This window comes from Pantherophis guttatus, chromosome 2 (genome assembly GCF_059756535.1).
Source record: "Pantherophis guttatus breed Tessera chromosome 2, ASM5975653v1, whole genome shotgun sequence".
Taxonomy (NCBI): domain Eukaryota; kingdom Metazoa; phylum Chordata; class Lepidosauria; order Squamata; family Colubridae; genus Pantherophis; species Pantherophis guttatus.
Window position 1 is genome coordinate 216,010,887 of NC_142064.1, and position 18,536 is coordinate 216,029,422.

At 37.4% G+C, this 18,536-nt stretch overlaps 1 protein-coding gene across 2 annotated transcripts in view; it reads left to right on the forward strand.

The window, feature by feature from the left end:
- Positions 1-4,543: 4,543 nt before the first annotated feature.
- Positions 4,544-18,536, forward strand: part of PPARG (peroxisome proliferator activated receptor gamma) — a 73,226-nt gene continuing 59,233 nt past the window's right edge. Inside the window, exon 1 of one of the 2 annotated variants that reach the window (XM_034438181.2) lies at positions 4,544-4,630. The gene's annotated coding sequence lies outside the window, so the exon portion shown is untranslated. The other variant, XM_034438191.1, reaches the window with a different exon arrangement.

An 18,536-nucleotide genomic window follows, 5' to 3' on the forward strand; every position in this document is an offset into this window, starting at 1 on the left:
GATTATATTTATTTGCCTTAAAATATTAGTGTTTATAAATTCATGTTTATTTAGCTCAGATATATTTATAACACTGAAATTAATTTTTAAAAGCCTTTATTTAGTAAAAAAAAACCAGTTTTCTTCCCAATTTCTTTATAAATGAAAGAGAATTTTTTTAAAAAATACCGACAGTCAACCAAGAGAACCAGGAAACAATGGCCAATATTTAGCCATTTGACACAAAGCTTACTTCCACATTTATAAGATTGCACTATAAATGTGCAACCTTTTTCATTAATTTTCAACAAGTGCCATTAAACTGAGTAAGCATGATCTAAGTAAAAGCAATGGAGTCAGTGACCACTGTAACACACAGCAACTACAATTTTACCAAGAATCGATGTGATAATCTTAAGGTTTCAGATGAAAAGAGCTAATCTCAATTCATCCATTTTTTGCATTATGAGAACATTTGGACTTTAACAATCTCTTAAATTTAATTAAGAAAAATATCTTCAAAAAGTAGATCCTTAAGGTCCATGTCAGGGGACATCTCACAGACATTTCCAAACTTTGTAGAGTTATTTTAACTTGCATTCCTGCCAGTTGGTGAAGAGATCTTAAACAATTCATCGTGATTTTGAAGCAAATTCCTTAAGTACTGTATTCCATTCATTTGAATATTATTTTTATATTCCATCTTTCATTCAACTGCTCAAGGCAGAATGCACAATGGTCCCTCCCCCTAGTTTCCCCAATAACAGGTAGGTTGTGAGATAGGACTGACTGATAAGAGTATGAATCACCCAGGGAGTTTCTCTGGTTGTGAGTAGGCAACAATGTCCATGGCATCATTTCTCTTAACACTGAACACATTGGCTCTCATTTACATTCATTTCTATAAAAATTAAAAATATTTAGGAAGTCAAAAAATCCCCATTTTTTAATCTAGTTTAGACACGCCATAAAAATATTACCTTAGAAAATCCCATTCATTCTACATGAATGTAAAAGGAGAAGTTTTCAGAGATCATCCAAAAGCCCTTGCATAAATTCATTGGAAGCTTATATATTTGTTTGTTTGTTTATTCATTCATTTATTTTCAGCCCATCTTGCCACAAGGTGACTCTGGGGGAGTTTACAAAGTTAAAAACAATAAAACAATACAAAGATACAGTATATACCAGGGGTGTCAAATTGGATTTCTTGAAGGGCTGGATCAGCATTGTACTGTTCTTCCGTGTGCCAGCAGTGAGGGAAGCAAGGGGGGGAGATGGGACGGACGCCTCCTGCAGCATCCTGCCGGCCAAAATGGAACACAGGAGGGCCGTGCATGGGCCCCCTGCACCTCATTTTCAGCTGCACTGTCCCGGCCAAAAATGGCCCACGTGGCATGGCCCTGCATGGCGCCCGTGTGACCTGTTGTCATCCCTGGCCTCCAACAGCACTCTGCCAGCCAAAAACGGGCCACGCAAAGGACCCACAAGGTCCCCACATAGCCCCCCCATGGCCCATTTTGGCCAGCAGAAGCCCCGTGGGCTAGTCCTTTGATATTTCCAGGCTGGCCCCGTGAGCCAGATTTAAGCATCCCATGGGCCTGATGCAGTTTGACACCCCTGGTATATAGCAATAAAATAATAAGCTATGATGAAAAGATGAGGAGGGAAAGAACAAGGTGTATAGAAGATGAGTTGGGATCTGCTATTAGGCATCCCCCAAGCCAGCTGGCAGAGCCATCCCTTTAGGCCCTTATGGAAGGCCAGGAGGATGGGAGCAGATCTCACCACGGGTGTTAAGATGTTCCAAAGGGCAAGAACCACTGCAAAGAAGGCTCTTCTTCTGGACCTTGGCAGCCAAAATTCCTTGACTGATGGGATCTGCAACATGCCTCCTCTGCTGGCATGGATGGGGTAGGCCCATCCCATTGGGATGAGACAGTTCCTCAGGTAACATGGACCCATGCCATGTAGGGCTTTATAGGTAATAACTAACACCTTCAATTGCACCTGGAAGCAGACCGGCAATCAGTTCAGCTCACGGAACAGCAGTATAACGTGGGCCATTCTAGGGGCCCCAAAGGCTGGCCACACCAATGCACTCTGCACTGGTTGTAGCTTCTGAATGCTTTTCAAGGGTAGCCCTATGTAGAGCACATTGCAGTAGTCCAGACATGAGATGCCCAGGGCTTGAATGAGTGCAGGGAGTCCTGATCTTGATTTTTTATAAGTTTTTCAATCAATTAATCTAAATGGTTAATTCATTAAACAATGTGGCCCTGTATTTTACACATTACTTATTAGCCATGTATAAAATAATTACTCTTCATAATAAAATAGCTATAATCAAGAACAGATTATTTTGATGAAAACTGTAATTCAGGGTACAGTTATTTAGGAGTAATCTTCACTGGAAGTTATTTCCCATTAAAAGCAGACTTTTGCCCTTAATCACCCATTGAAACCAACAGAACAAAGTGACTGATATGGCTGATTAATTTAATTCAACTAATTTTAATGGATTTAAAAAAATAACCCTCTCCAGATTTACTTAGAACTCCTTTGACTGAAATTGTCATGTAATTGCTGATGAACAAGACCACAAAGCCAGAAGGACTGAGTGACTTGCAAATGACTGGGTTGCCATGCCTGGTTAATTGGAGCTGGAGCAAAGCCATTACATTTTAAACAAAGAAACTAATCTATCATGGTATTAGAAATACTTTTGTAAGAAATATATCTGACTCGCTGATAATTATTGTGTCTCATTTAAGGATATTCTAAGTGTACCTTAGCAGAATTTAGAGATAATTTAGATTAGCCTGCCATTTCAGACAGGTTTAAGAATCCCATTTTTATTTTTGCCTTAGTAGTTAGTCTCCTTCAAGTAGAATTCAACTCCTGCTGGCTTTATCAGACTATACATATGTAGCATGAGAAGGGGGGTGGGAGAGATAGTTAGAGAAGGAGGGAGGGAGAGGGGTAGGGAAGGAGGGAAAGAGAGAGAAAGAATAACTTGATCTGTGGAGGCAAGTATGCATATACTTGCATACATATATGCACTACTTGCTAGTTAAGCCCCACCCCTGATGTTTTCTGATGATTTGCAAGGTATTACCTGTTTGCATTTTTAAACATATCTGTATCCTTACTGTAATGGTAATTCCTTTTAACCAACACACTGTTATCAAGTCAAAGATACAATTAGATGTTGATCTAGCAGTAGCACTGTAATCTTAATATAGGTAGTCCTCGACTTACAACCAAAATTGAGCCCAAAATTTCTGTTGCTAAGTGAGACATTAAGAGAGGTTTGCCTCATTTTACAACCTTGCTTGCACATTTGTTAAATGAATCCCTGCAGTTTTTAAACTAGTAACCCAGTTGTTAAGTGAATCTGGCTTCCCCATTGACTTTGCTTGGCAGAGGGTTGTAAAATGTGATCACATGACACTGGCACATTACAACCGTTATAAATATGAATCCTTTGCCAAGCGTCTGAATTTTGATCACATGACTTGGGGATGCTGCAACAGTGTAAGTGTGGAAAATGGTCCTAAGTCACTTTTTCAGTGCTGTTATAACTTCAAAATGTCACTAAATGAACTGTTGTTAAGTCGAGGACTACCCGTACCTTCTGGGAGTCCACCAGGGTCCATCTCACCTACCAATATTGGAAGGATCTTAAAAACCATGAAGAGGGTACCACATTTGGACGACAGAAATTCAAAACAGGGCAGCAGAGGCCTGGACAACCGAAACTGCAAGTGTCCTTTTGAAATTCTTCAAACTGCTTATTAAAGTTGCAAAAGGAAAAGGAAAACGCTACTAGTAACAAAATTCCAAACAGCTGATTGTTCCAAGAATGCCAAATCTCTCATCTTTGTGTCCAAACCCTAAGGGAGAGGGAGAGAGAGAGAGAGAGAGAGAGGCAACAAAGGAGCAAGGAAATAAAAGTAGTGCAATACAGAGGAAGGAAAGTACATATTGCATTTCCTATTTTCTTTTTTCATTTCCTATCGAGAGGAAAGCCAATTACAAAATTGAGGGTCGTCCAAAGCGGGAGTGGTGGTAGTGTAGATTTACCGGGACAACCCTAAAACAGACTCCGACACTTATGGGGACAGAGAGACCAAGACTGTCCATGGGAAAACTAGTCCGTGGAGAAAACGTGCACGTGGGAAAGCGAGCGTCGGGCTGGTTCCTTAAAGGCTGCATTTTGAGCACCCGACCCACCCACCCAAAAAAACCTCCCAAGACGCCACCCCGCAGCTTCCTATCCTTTCACAGGGCTGTATTCAAATTGCGCGCATTTTCTCTCGGGTTCCTCTCCAGCACGTGGAACCCCCTTTTCTAGCACCCGCTCTGTTATTAATCGCTCGGCGCAATCCAGAGAGCCGGAGACCCAATGCCCACGTCGCCAGAGCTCGCCTCGACCCTCGGCCGGGGTCAGCGGATAAGCAGAAAGCGGCTCCGGCGCTGCCGCTCGGGGCGCTCCCGGGTGGGTGGGTGGGACGCGGAGGTTGGCTGGAGGGCGGGGGAAGTGTAGCCGCGGGACCAAGAGGCGGGGCCTGCCCATAGGACGGGCCGGGCGGGGGAACCCATGGCACTACAGGCGAAGGCTTTGCTCCTGCCGCGTTGACAGCGTCAGGTCAGTGCGGGAGCGAACGAGGCAAGCGGGAGGCTCACGCGGCGCGTCGGGACAGGAGAGAGAGCGAGCCACACGGGCAGAGTCCCAGAGTGCCCGCCCGCCTCAGTAGCGGCTGCCACTCGCTGCGACTCTAGGAGGCGTTCTGGGGAACTCGGTCCGTGGAGGCACGTGTCTCTGGGTCCAGCGGGAGTGGGGCGGCTGTGGGAGATGCGTCGGGACCGGGATGGAGGGGGGGGGAGTGTCTCGGAATAGGGGAGCTGGCGCCGCAAAAAGGCAGAAGAAACTTTGTTTTTTGGGGGGGGGGGCAGCGGACCTCTAGGAGGGCCGTGCCAGGCAAGGACAGGTCTTCTTCCCTATCAGAGTCGGAGGCGCAGGGTTTCCTCATGAGAGTTCCTCTCCAGGCTCGGGGGGTTGTGAGAGTGGTCGGGAGAAGGAGTTGAAGTCTTTCCGGATGGGGTTACCCTACGCGAACTCTGTGGAAAGATAAGGCTGACTGTCCGGGGCTGAGGGGGGTGGGGGGGGAGGACGGTGAAGGGAAGGAGAGACATCCGTACGAAAGGCATGCCCGTGTCAGCACACGCGCAACAACTTATTAACTCCTAGTTAATGGATATGTCAGTCTGGGAAGTTGGACCCTAGACGAGGAAAATTCCGCCCAGGTAAAAAGAATCCAGTAGGTCTGAATGCAGAGACGGGTTGCAAAGGGTTTTTGTGATGTGCAGATTTTTTAAAAAAAAAATGTATATTGACTTGAAAGTCTTTAGTTAAAAAAAAGAGAGTTAAACGCTTCCTGGCCCCTTTAGGCATGGGTGTGCAGTTTGCTTTGCATCAGGTCTGAGTAATACCTTGAGGAAGGAAAAGTTGATAGTAACTGGAATTATATTTGAGTATCTGATAAAACCCAGTGGGCAGGAATGGGCATTAATAGGCGCCTTCTGGGTTTGCTGAAGGAGTTTCATAGGGCTTTGTTGTTCTCTAGATCCCCTTAAGCTTTTAGCTTTTCCTAGGTAAATTGCCTGCTGTGAGTATTCTGATAGTAGGAAAATGTAAAGCACCTGTAGCCAAGATGGATCCTTATGAATAAAGAGAAGATGATGGGCAGGGAGTTACACTTAGTACTTAGTAAACCAAAAGTGCTGATAATTTCTTTTAAATAAATCATACTTTTTCTCTTAGCCTTCCTAATCACAACAAGGAGTGTAAATAGGGTTTCAAGTGTAATCATTCCACAACACAGATTATAGATTGTGAAATACATATGATGCCTTGGTGTCATATCCCAAGTCTGCAGGAGTGTTTTGTAAGTTTCCCACTGACATTTCTCCCTAGGGCATTAGAGACTGCAAGTTCCTGTTAATGTTGTAACTTTGAGGCAATATGTGTGAGTTATGATCAGTATGGTAACAGGGTCATAATTTAATACTGCAGTAGCATTTTGGTAATAAATTGAGTGAGGAAACACTTTTTATGGAGTGTGGATGTCCACAGGTAAAAACCATAATTGCTTTCAGTGATAGCTTGAAATTGAATATTTCCATCAGTAGCCAAATCATATACAAGTATGTTTCATATATTATAATTTACCAAATATATCTGGAAGTCATAAGAGCCAATTTAGTAATGAGCATTAATTTGACAATAATTATTCCAAAATTCAACCCAGACTCCTTTTAAAATATGTACTGTCTAATCTTCTGAGATGGGATTGAGCTAGAAAGTGATGGTACAGCTACTTTCTTTGTATAGTGAACTTTGAACCATCTTTTTGATATAAATGTCAAATGTTAATAACACCCACAGAGGTAGTTTTTACTTGTGAAACTAAAAAGATTAGCCGTTTTCCTGTGTGTGGTACAGTGAGTGAAAGCTATATCTAAGAGGGAAAAAGGGAAAGGAAAATCAGACAGTGATTACAGGTTGTGTAGGTTGTTATCTTGATCATAAAGATTAGTGATATTCAGTCTGGTGTACTCCAGTTGAAGTGGGATTTACCAGAGAGTTGAAATCCCAATGCTTCTGGAGACTAAATTGCTGAGGTGGATGCGTTATTACATAGTGACCTTTATAAGAAAAAGTCAATTTAAATTGTAGGTATTTAATGTATATGATAAAGTTGCCTGTGAAAAAAAAAATTAGGATCCTAATTCTGACTCTTATTCCATCAGTTAAAGTGCTTCTTTTCAACTCATTTCTATAAAGTTCATTTTGTGGAGTAATCATTCTGATGTATTGCTTAAAGATATTCTGATTTCCAGAGATGTTTGTATCTAAACTACCATATTGATAAAACCCAATGTTTAATTTTGTAAAAAAAATGAAATGCATGTCTGCAATAAAATAAATGTAAGTATAATGTAATTAAGTCATGCACGGTTATTAATGGCAAAATAAACATTTGTGGGGGGTTTTACGGTATACATGAGCGTGCATTGTTTTAGATTTTTTCTCTTTGTACTTAGATTAACTTTCCATGAAAAAAATGCTGTATGCAGTTTGGGCAGCAAAAATAGGTACCTTGAATTAAATTTTGGTGTTTTTTTTTAATGTTCCGTACATCCTATTCTCGAATCTTTTTATAATTCAGTCTTCTCTGTATTTTTTTAGAACTTAAGTCTCAAAAAATGCTACAAGGTTTCAGGTGCAGGCTAAAGAACTTGGTAGATTCTCAGGATACGTTCCAGTTTAGTTATCATCAGGTTTAGAAAATGAGCTCATCTTTAAAATTGGGTCTCTATGCTTATCATCAATATGGAATAACCATTCCATGACATTGAACACCTATTACGTTGGTTTTTATTTTTTTAGCACAAATCTTTTTGTGTGTGTGTACCCTGGTATCTCAGGTAATGTTAAATAACTACAACACTTTGTAGAAGAAGGGATTGTAAGACATTCATTCTATGGTTTTCAGAAACTGAAATCTAAAGTTACCTGTTTTAAATTGAAATAAAAGTCTAGTTGATATATTGATGAGCCTTGTCCTCAGAATCCCTAAAATGTTACTGTGATTCTTTTATTCATCCAAAGAACACCACACTTAATTTTTTCCAAAATCAATGGAAACAGTAATATGCTATAGATTACATAGAATAACCAGAGAGAAACTTCTAATTTTGGTAATATTTACCTAGCACTTTTCAACAAATGAAATGTCTTATATGAATGATCAGATTTTTCAGTATATCTGTTAGATTCCACACCTCTTCTCAATATTTTTTTCATATATTGTGTATATTGAAAAAGCCTTTTGTCATTAGTGATATTAATAAATTGGCATAAACTCCCAATTCAAAATCTATAATAGTGAAGTCATATATAGTTCAGTCCTATACAAAACTGGGTGGCCAGTCATATGATTCAAGGTACGCATTAGGACTAATAACGAACATACAGCATAAGGATTGTGGTGAATAGCTTGATAAAAACTTAGTTTTGTTGCTCTGCTTTGATATTGGAAATCAGGACAAGTTCAAAATAAAATTGCAATATCATAATTCTTTTATAAAAATCTATACTACAGCCATACTTGGAATAAGTGAAGTCAGAACACTCAAAACATTTTTGGATGAGGAAAAAAAAATAAGGGGGAAATCTCATAAACACATATACAATTAAGGTAGGCAGGGTATGGTAAAAGAGTCTTAAATATAACCTGAAGGTGGAAAATTCAGAATCAATCCAAAGAAGTGCTTCTTCATATAGTCTTATCGTAAAGTTATGTGATTAATTAACCCAAGATGTAAGAGCTATGAACTCAGACAGTTTTAAAAGAGGTCTAGAGGATAAAGTCATGGGAGATAGTGTAAACCTATCATAGCTACTGGTCAAGATGGCTGTAAAAAGTATTGTAAAGTCAACATGCTTCTCCGTACTATTGGCTAGAGAATATAAAGAGAAGGGAGCAGTTGTTTTCACATGCTGCCTAATGCTTTCTCACAAACAACTGGATAGACTATGTGGGATCAGAATGCTAGATTAGCTGGGCATCTCATCTGAAATGGCATTCAGTACTATAAGTGCTCCCTTGCTAATGCTAATGACTCATAATTAACATTTAAGAAATTGCACCAATTGCACCAATTTGAACCACTTGCACTACTGAGGACATGTAGAGTTGTTTTTTGTTTGTTTGGTGGTGTTGTTTTTTTGAGAAAATGTCCCTGTGTGTAGCTATATGATTGTGCCATTATAGAATGTGTTGTGTATGAGAGTCACTAAGAAAGATCTAGCAATCGTAGGTCACATCTTATTTTTGCCAGCCAGCTAGCATTATATCAAGCCTCATGGTGATGCTCCCCAGAAATACAAAGGCCACCCCATTCTCTTATGACTAAGCATATTATTTGCTTAGCCAGAACAAAGTCTATGAATTTAACACTGTGAATCCCAAAGTCCCGCCTTATGAAACAACTATTTTCAGCTTTACTAGTTGAAAATTAGCAGAGTTTGAAGGAAGGAAGGAGGGAATGGGAAAGAAATTCTAAATAAAAAAGAAGGAATGATTTGCATCATTCTGCTTTCACTTACTGCTCTTAAGATTATATCTATTTGCAATTATTGGTCCGTGCTGGCTGTTTGTAGAAGCCATCACTTGATACTGAAAGTATCAAGTCAATAATTTGGAAGTATGAATTCAGCTTCAATAGGAAATAGAAGCATTGACTCTTAAAAAACTTATCGATGCAGTACATCAAAATTTTGAAAAAGCCACCTACATTTTATTTAATATTTGAAATCAAACATTGCCATCAAAATTACTTTGGCATCTACAATTATGACACAATGATTTGAGAGTTGTGTTAATTTCAGAGTATAATAATCTAATAGGAATTCAAATTAGCTGTAGCCTGCAGTTTATCTGATTTTCTGCTTTAGCTCTCAGCGATTACTTATGTGTCTGCTTTAATGTTTTCTAGTACAGGATTGGGTGGAGCCTTTCCTTACTCTGCCACATCTTCCCTTAACAAACATTGGATACCTGGGTTTCATAAAATCAAACTTCAGAATGCAGCCAGGATTATCAGTTTTTGATTTACAGTGTAATCCTAGAACTTCTAGGAGTTATAGATGGAGAGGTAGAGAAGGTTTTTTTCTTTTCATTTGGTCTGCTTGAAGTGTTCAAGTGAAGGAAGAAAAATGAAAACTTGTTTTCTTCATTAAGACAAGAATACCTTGGGATATGTGGATTTGAGTAGACATACTTAAAAGAAGGAGAAATTTCAATTCCGCGGTGATTGTGCTTCACCTAAAACAGTATTAAGAGAAAGAATCTTGTAACTTTTTATCTTTTCTAGTTTGTTTTATAGTGCTAGGATTCTAAACAAGTGTGATTGGATTTTGCTAAAGTTCTAGAAATCACCAGGAACTATTAGTTTTCCAGCGTACAAGTAGTTCTCGACTTACAACCATTCATTTTGGGACCATTCTAGGTTACAACGGCACAGAAAAAAGGGACTTATGACTAGCCCTTGGACTTACAACCATTTCAATGTCCCCAGTCACATGAATAAACTTTGGGCACCTGGCAACTGGCGTGTATTTACAACAGTTGCAGTGTCCTGGCATCATTTGAGAGCCATTTCTGACATTCCTAGGTAGTTTCCGACAAGCAAAGTTTATGGGGGGAAATATATTCACTTAACAACTGCAGTGATTCATTTAACAACCATGGCAAAAGGCCATAAAATTGCACACAACTCAATTGCCTAGACTACTTGTAATCTACATTTTTAAATAATTCTGTAGACAACAAATTGTTCTTGTGATCTGTGGTTTTACCCAATTCATATAAGCCAGCATTTTTCAAAAGTTGGCAACTTAAGATAGGTGGACTTCAACTCCCAGAATTGCCCAGCCAGCATGCAAGTGATAACACTTAATACACAGGCTTTCACATTGATGTAAAAAATATGGGAAATGAGTTGTCTTTTAAAAATAAAATGTTTGGTTTTAAAAATTTATTTTAAAAATAAAATACTTTGGTTTTAGATATTTTTATTAGAATATATGCTTTGTATTACTGGGTTTTGCTCTTGAATTTTCCTTTGCAAATCCAAGTTTTAAACATAAACAATTAACTTTTTTTATTCTTATGAGCCTCTGTCAGATTTGTCCCTTTTTCAGGTTTGTCCTTTATTTTTTCCAAGAAAATATGGTCATTGTAAATATATGTAAATTGCTTTCCTCTAATATCTTATGTACACCAACCTTCACACACATATTTTTAAACTAAAACTTTAAGCTACATTTTAAGAGATATCTTCACAAATCAACATGCAGAAAGAACGTTAGCATCAAGGACGCAATAAATTATTTCCACATTTATATAATATGAAAATATTTAGTGAAGAATGTCACTATTTAAATATTCCATCATTTGAAACTTCTTTAAATATGGAATTTGAGGTATGAAAATAATTTATGATAAGGTAAGGAAAGTTTTTGATTGGTGGACTCACTTGGGATTTTAAGAATGCTTGGGTACCCTCACACAAGAGCAGGTGTAGGGAGGCTTCCTTCTGTACAAAATGACTGCCAGTCGTGGATATGGCCAATCATAAAACCCCCATTTTTCAGAAGGCAGGACTGACAAGATTGCTCCCTTTATTCACCTTCACCATGATAATGTTAACCATGATAATGTTAGGATGTTTTCAAGAAAACATACTAATTTCTTATCTACTTGTTTTTAACTAAAAGGATCTAAAATATTAAAGTAAAATACATCAATGGATTGATGCCCGGATTGGTCAAGGCTGCAAATGAATTGGTGGCCAGAGGCATTATGTTGCTTATTGTATTGCTAACTGAATCGCTAACTAAGAAGTGCTTAATTAACATATGAAAATATATTTTTAGCAGAGGCTCCATTGTATGTTAGTCGTCTAACTCTAGCCTGCAACATTAGAACTGTTGAATATACTCTTAGCTGCTGAGGATAGTAAAAATATATTTCCTCATGCCATTTTACAACTAAGCAGTTATGATAACAAATAGCCTGAGGAGTCAGGATTATTTTTTCTTTTCCCATGCCTGGAACAACTATAGATTGCTCTTGATCTTTATTCCTGTTAAACAAGAAAATATTCAGCTACTCCTATATTTTAGTTACTACCACTTGAGCAACTCTTTTTCCAGGAAGCAAGGCCAGGTTTAAACATGATAAAACTTTTTTCTTCAGCTATTTCATTTCGTCTTGTAAAGAGACTCTTGTAGAAGTTGAGCATTCTTTTTCTTTAGTCTTTCAAATCATTTAATCATAAAAATGTCAACATGCTTTACCATTTTGCTAAGCAGGTGGTCGGATTGTATTTTTTTTAATAATAGGAAAACTGACAGACATGCGTAATCCCAAACAGATATCTCGCTATTTGGAATGGTAACACTTTCTTTGAATTCTATCATTTTGATTCTTCTGAAAATATAAACGGCCTTGAGGGAATTCCAATCAGGAGAAAAGCATATAAAATGTTTGCAAATTTATTTTTGAATAAATTGAAGACATACAAAGTAGAAACTGCAAGAAGAACATCAGGAAAAGGTTAATAGTCAGATAATTAGTTCTTTCATTTGACCCAGATCTCTAAAGTTCTAGTAATGTTCTTACCTCTGATGCTTTTACCCAAAATTGAACATGATGGTGAGAATCTCTGCTTACAAATATTTGGCTTTTTCAAGATAACAAAGCTGTGGGGAGGTGGGGGGGGAGTGACACTGCAAACTTCATATTTGTTTTCAATTTAAACTGCAGTACAGATTTTAAGAGAATTCAGTACAGCAAAGTCTTCTTTTAGCATCTTGACAAGAACGTTATCCTTTTTGAACATAATTTGTTTTTTATAATTTTTAAATATTCTATATAAGTTTTAAATTATCACTTCAAACACTTTTTGTGGGTATTTGCTGCAACTAAATTAAGCAAAAGATGTCCCAGTTTTAATGTCACAGGGATGTGTTATTTGTTACTTCAAACAAGCTAATATGCAGAGAAAAATGTTAATTATAGGGTTTGGGAACTTGGTGGTCATTTAAGCAGTAATGGTCAGAAGAACAGGTTTTACTTCCCAAGGGCAAGGACTTTGATTACCCCAATCAGGAGATTTAAAGAAAGGCAACATTGATTTGTTAATATTTATTATTCCAATTACTTATACTTGGGAACATGAGAAAACTAGTGGAGTTTAAGCCTTATTACAGTGATAACATTTCAGTTAATTGGGGCTAACTAAATCCCCAGTTTCTTCAGTGGCACTTAAGAACAACTAGCTTTCTTTGAATCTGGGATGCAAGTGTTATATTTTAGATTTGAATGATAAGACTGAAAAAAAAAGTTAAAATAGAAGAATAATTCTATTCATTTATTTATTTGCCAAGTATATATGGCTGCCTATCGCACATAAAGTGGCTCTGGGTGGCATACAATAAAACCAACAAAAATGTTCTACAAACCAATTAAAAACCATAAATATGGATAAATCAAGATTATGATGGGAAAAATATATTATATAGCCAACATGCAGACTCCCTATTGCCAGGAGATTCCCTGGCTCTCCAGAACCATGTTTTGAGGGCTTTCTGGAAGGTCTAAGGTTGAGGCTAACTTCATCACAGGAGAGTCAGTGTTCCAGAAGGCAGAAAAGACTCACCTCCTTAGTCCGATTTCTTTCACAGATGGGACTTGCAGTATATCCCTCCAACCAGACTTGATGGGTGGGATAGATGTAATCAGGAGGTGGTCCCCCCCAAATAAGCCAGCACTGTGCCTATAGGGTTTTAAAAGTTAAAACCAGCACCAAGAACTGGACCTTGAAGCAAACAGGTTGCCAATATAGTTGATGGAGCAGAGTGGTACTGTGTATCACTCTAGGGGCAGACATGACTGCCCCCATTGCCTCATTCTGCACTAGTTGAAGCTTCCAGAACCCTAAAATCAACAGTAGCCCCATGTAGAATATCTGAAAGGTTATAATCAACACACCTACATTCTTTTCTACTTTTAACGATATTTTAGAATTAATTCAACATTGAATAAACTCCTGTGAACTTTTGACTATTAGTTTTTTTGTATGGCATACTTTAAAGGAGCTCTGGTGCTCTCCCAGACATGATAGGCTGGACTGTATCATCTCCAACAATGAAATGGCTTGTTTATGCTTATGATGGAATCCAGCACATCTGGATGTTGCTGTGATAAAGTAGTAAACTTTATTTTTATCTTTTCTAATCTGTTTTATAGTGTTAGGATTCTAAACAAGTGTGATTGGATTTTGCTAAACTTCTAGAAATCACCAGGAACCATTTAGTTTTCCACTGTACAAGTAGTTCTTGACTTACAACCATTCATTTTGGGACCATTCTAGGTTACAACAGCACTGAAAAGAAGGGTCCTTGGACTTACAACCATTTCAGTGTCCCCAGTAACATGAACAAACTTCGGGGACTTGGCAACTGGTGTATATTTACAACAGTTGCAGTGTCCTGGGGTCATTTGATAGCCATTCCTAGGCAGCTTCCAACAAGCAAAGTTTATGGGGGGAAACAGATTTACTTAACAACTGCACTGATTCATTTAACAGCCATGGCAAAAAGGCCATAAAATTGCACACAACTCAATTGCCTTGCTTCGCAACATAAAATTTGTTTCCAATTGTGGTTGTAGACTACTTATAATCTACATTTTAAAATATTTCTGTAGACAACAACTTGTTTGTGATAAAACAGTAAACTGTCTTATGGGACATAGTTTAAATTTACATTGCTGGAATGACACTTAATGGAAATGTCATTTCTGACTATTTATTTCTGTTTCCCTATTTTGTCTATGGAGGCAGTTTCTCTAATGTCACCGAAGTCACATCAAACAGCTCACCCTATGCATCATGCACTATTTCAACCTTAATGTGATGTAACCTTGTGGTTGTGAAAGTCATGTGCACATCTTTCCATTCACTTTTGAGTGACAGGATGCTCAGTCTGGTAGGCAAAAGTTCAAGTAAAAGTCATTTCATTAAGAAGGCACTTCAAATGTATTGTCTTGTGGCTGTCCAATCTCTTCTTGAAAACGAAGTCGCAAAAAGAGATCACATGATGCCAGGACACTGCAATAATAATAAATATGAGCCATTTGCCAAGCATCTGAACTTTGATCACGTAACCATGGGAATGCTGCAAAGGTCATAAGTGTGAAAACTGGTCATAAGTCGCCTTTTTCAGTGTCATTTTAACTTTGAATTGTCAGTAAATGACTAGTTGTAAATTGAGGACAATTTGTAATCCAATTCAGATTTGCAAATGAAGCTCACTTTATTATAATGCTCTCACTTGCTGTTCTTCTGTTTGAAATTTCAATATACTTTCTAGCAATTACATTTTCATCATTTGTGCACAGTTCTATTTTAAACTCAGTTTTACAATGGTCAAAACCATAAATTCTTTTGTCTATTTTAAATCTAATAATTGGAAATAAAAGAACTATTGACACTATATCCCTTTTCTATTATTTTCTTGATTTTATTTTATATTCTCCTTGAGAAAAATCTAGTATATTACTAGATTAGTTAGTCATTCTGTTTACCTATTACTTTTTGTCTATAAAATGCTTCTTGTGCTGAGAATCACAAGGAGTTTTTGACACAACCTGGATTTGTATCTATTGCATATTCTCAATATGGCACATCTAACGAAATGATTGTAAAATCCACATTAGCTTGACTTTATCACTAATATCCATGCCATAAAAATCTTGGGTTATGTCCTTCTAACTCAAAAAGCCTTCTGTTTCTCAGCAACATCCATTTTCTTTTAGCAAAATCGAACAGAAAATTTCAAATCAAGAAAACTCAATGCTCCTCTTTCCTTTGTATCTAGTAACACTTTATATTTAACTTGTGGTTTTTCCCAGTAATTAACAAATGTATGTATACATCCTTCTGCCACAGTTTGAACGATGCATCAGTTGTCAAAACAGTTATTGTCTGAAACAAAAGTATCATTTTAGGCAAGCCATTCATTTTCATTACAGAAATTCTCTCCAGGAATGATAGTTGTAGTTTCTCCAATCTTAACATGGCTTGTTTAACTTGTTGAACTTCACTTCATGTCTTATCATGATTACTTAGAAATAACACACAATTCATATTTATCATTATGACACCCAAATATTTTACCTTCTTCTCAATCTTAAAGCCTGTTTTGTTAAACAATTCTGTTTGATCTATTTTCATATTTTTTGTAATATCTTCACCCTTTGTTTATTAAACCTGCTAATACACCAGCTTCTTTTAATTTGCTCATTAATATTTCAATTCCATTTAAAGGATTGTCTAGAACCAACACTTGTCTTGTTTGTTTTTGTATCTCACATGGTTTCGTTAGATGTCCACTAACAATTATTTGTGCTTTCTGTGAAATATAGATGTCTTACCTGTTATATAAAGTTCTGTAAAAATTCATTTCTTCCAGAACTTTGGACAAGAAAGCCCAATTCAACTGTGAAAGGCATTTTCTGCATCTGAGAAGATCAGTGTGGCTCCAAGTATTCTGAAATATCCCACAAATTTCTAATATTATCCCTTAACTGTATGGTAGATAAAAAATCTACATGGATTCTCATGAATAAATTCTTGCAAAATTATATTCAGTATCAGAAAGAATAATTGCGAACAACTTGTAGTCATTATTCAATAATGATATTGGCCTATACTTTCCTGTTAAAGTCAAATCTTATCTCTCTTTAGATAAATAGTATAATATATGTCCAATTCTCTGGCAAATTTCCTCTCTGTAGTTTATCGTATTTTGTAAAGATTGTAAAAGTTCATCCTCAAAACATTTCTTAATCCATCTGTCCAGGCAGCTTTCCGTGGCTTCAGAAACTTATTATGTCTCTGGTCGTCTGTAATCCTGAGTAAATTTTATTTCTTTAAATATTCATCTATTTTCTATAAAGATGTCACTTCCTTTATACAAATGGGAATAATATTGAATAATGAAATGCTTTTTGTATGGCTGTGTTGTCCATTGATACAGATCTCCGGTTTGCAACTTCAATATTTTGTTTTCCTTTTTGTAATTGATATGCTACCCATTTTCCTGGTTTATTTGTAAACTCAGTTTTTTTCTCTTTACATAATTCATTTTTATTTCCGTTTCTTGCTCCTGATAGTTAATTGTTATTGTAAAATGTTCTTAATTTGTTAAGAAATACTTGTGAGAAATACTTAAGCAAATGGAACAATAGAAAAATACGTGGCTGAAAGGATTGAAATTTGCACTAGAGATTTTTTTTATATAAAATAAGATACATTGGTATATGTATCAGACATATTTTTTAGAATATATATAAGCACTTCAAATTTATGTTGGAAATGTGAACAACAAAAAGAGACATTTTATCACGTCTGATGGATATGTAAAAAAGCTAGGTAATTTTGGATTCAAATGCATACACTGATTCAGAGGATTTTAATGATTAATATATAGTTGAAACTAGGTATTGATCTTTCGGGATTGATGGATAAACAATTGTGAAAAAAACTATGGAAAACTGTTTTTGTACATGATAACTGCAGCAAGATTATGGTATGCACAAGATGGTTGGTGAAGATGATGGAACTTGCCAAGGTGGCTTAATTGATTTCTTTGAACAGAGAAAAGACAGCATCTACATTTATTGCTGAGTGGACACCTCTTATAGACTTTTTGTGTGAAACCAAAAAAATAATAAACTCTTGAGTTATGGTTTTGATGATTAAGATAATTATAGAAAGAGAGTTATAAAATAACTATAGAGCCGTGGTGGTGAACCTATGGCACACGTGCCCAAGGTGGCATGCAAAGCCATCTTTCCAGGCACGCCAGCTGTCACTCAACTCACCTGCAGCTGCACATGCATGTGCACCCCAGTGGTGCTCGAGCCTCTGGTGTGCATGCGTGCAATTCAGGGGAGCCAGCTGGTCTTTGGAAATCTCCTGCACATGCATGCACATTTGCACATGCGTGTGCGAGTACTTGTTCGCAGCACATGCATGCATAGATGGCATTCACGCATGTGCATTGTGCAAAAACTGCACATGTGCAGATTGTGTGATTGCATGTGCAGTGCACAAGGAGCTGCGCGAAAGCCGCACGCATGTGCAGATGGTGCTGTTGTGCATGCAGCGCATGGGAAGGAGTGTGTTAGCATGGATAGCACACTTGCACGTATTGCATACCTGTTCGGCACTGAGTTTAAAATAGAACTGTGCACAAATGGTGACAATATAATTGTTAGAAAGTATATTGAAATTTCAAACTCCTCTTTCCCCCCAACTGCCTCCACCACCAGTCTGCCAAGCTAGAAAGATTGGCCTTAGAAAACGTCTTTGGATGTCTGGCTGAATTCAAGTAAACTTTTTTTCTCTTTTAGTCTCCATACAATTCTCATGGAATCCTGGGGATCTACAGATATCATGTGAAAAACTCATACCTCAAACAATATCTTATAATGTTCCCAAGACTGAAGGAAAATTGTGATAATAGGGTAGATCCTCTTCTTTTGTTTGCAGAAAGTCTAAGTTGTTTAATCCTTGATCTTTTTAGGTAGAGTGTGAAAGTTTCCCATTTGAAACCTCAAAGAGTTGCTGCCAGTCATTTTAGACATTACTGAGCTAAACAGACTTGACTCTGAGTCAGGATCAAGCAGGTTAAAGGAATGTCCTTTGCAGATAATGTGAAATTGTTAGAAAAGGTACAGCTGAAAAAAATATCCAAGAGAGAAACAAAGATCAGTGTTTTAGCTATCCATATTATGACAATCACGTTCTATATTGCAGTTTCCCACACATATACACCCTTCCTGGAAAAAAGTATGCAAATAACCATGATAGGAGCTGGAGCATGTGAAGAAAATATACTTTTAGACGTACTT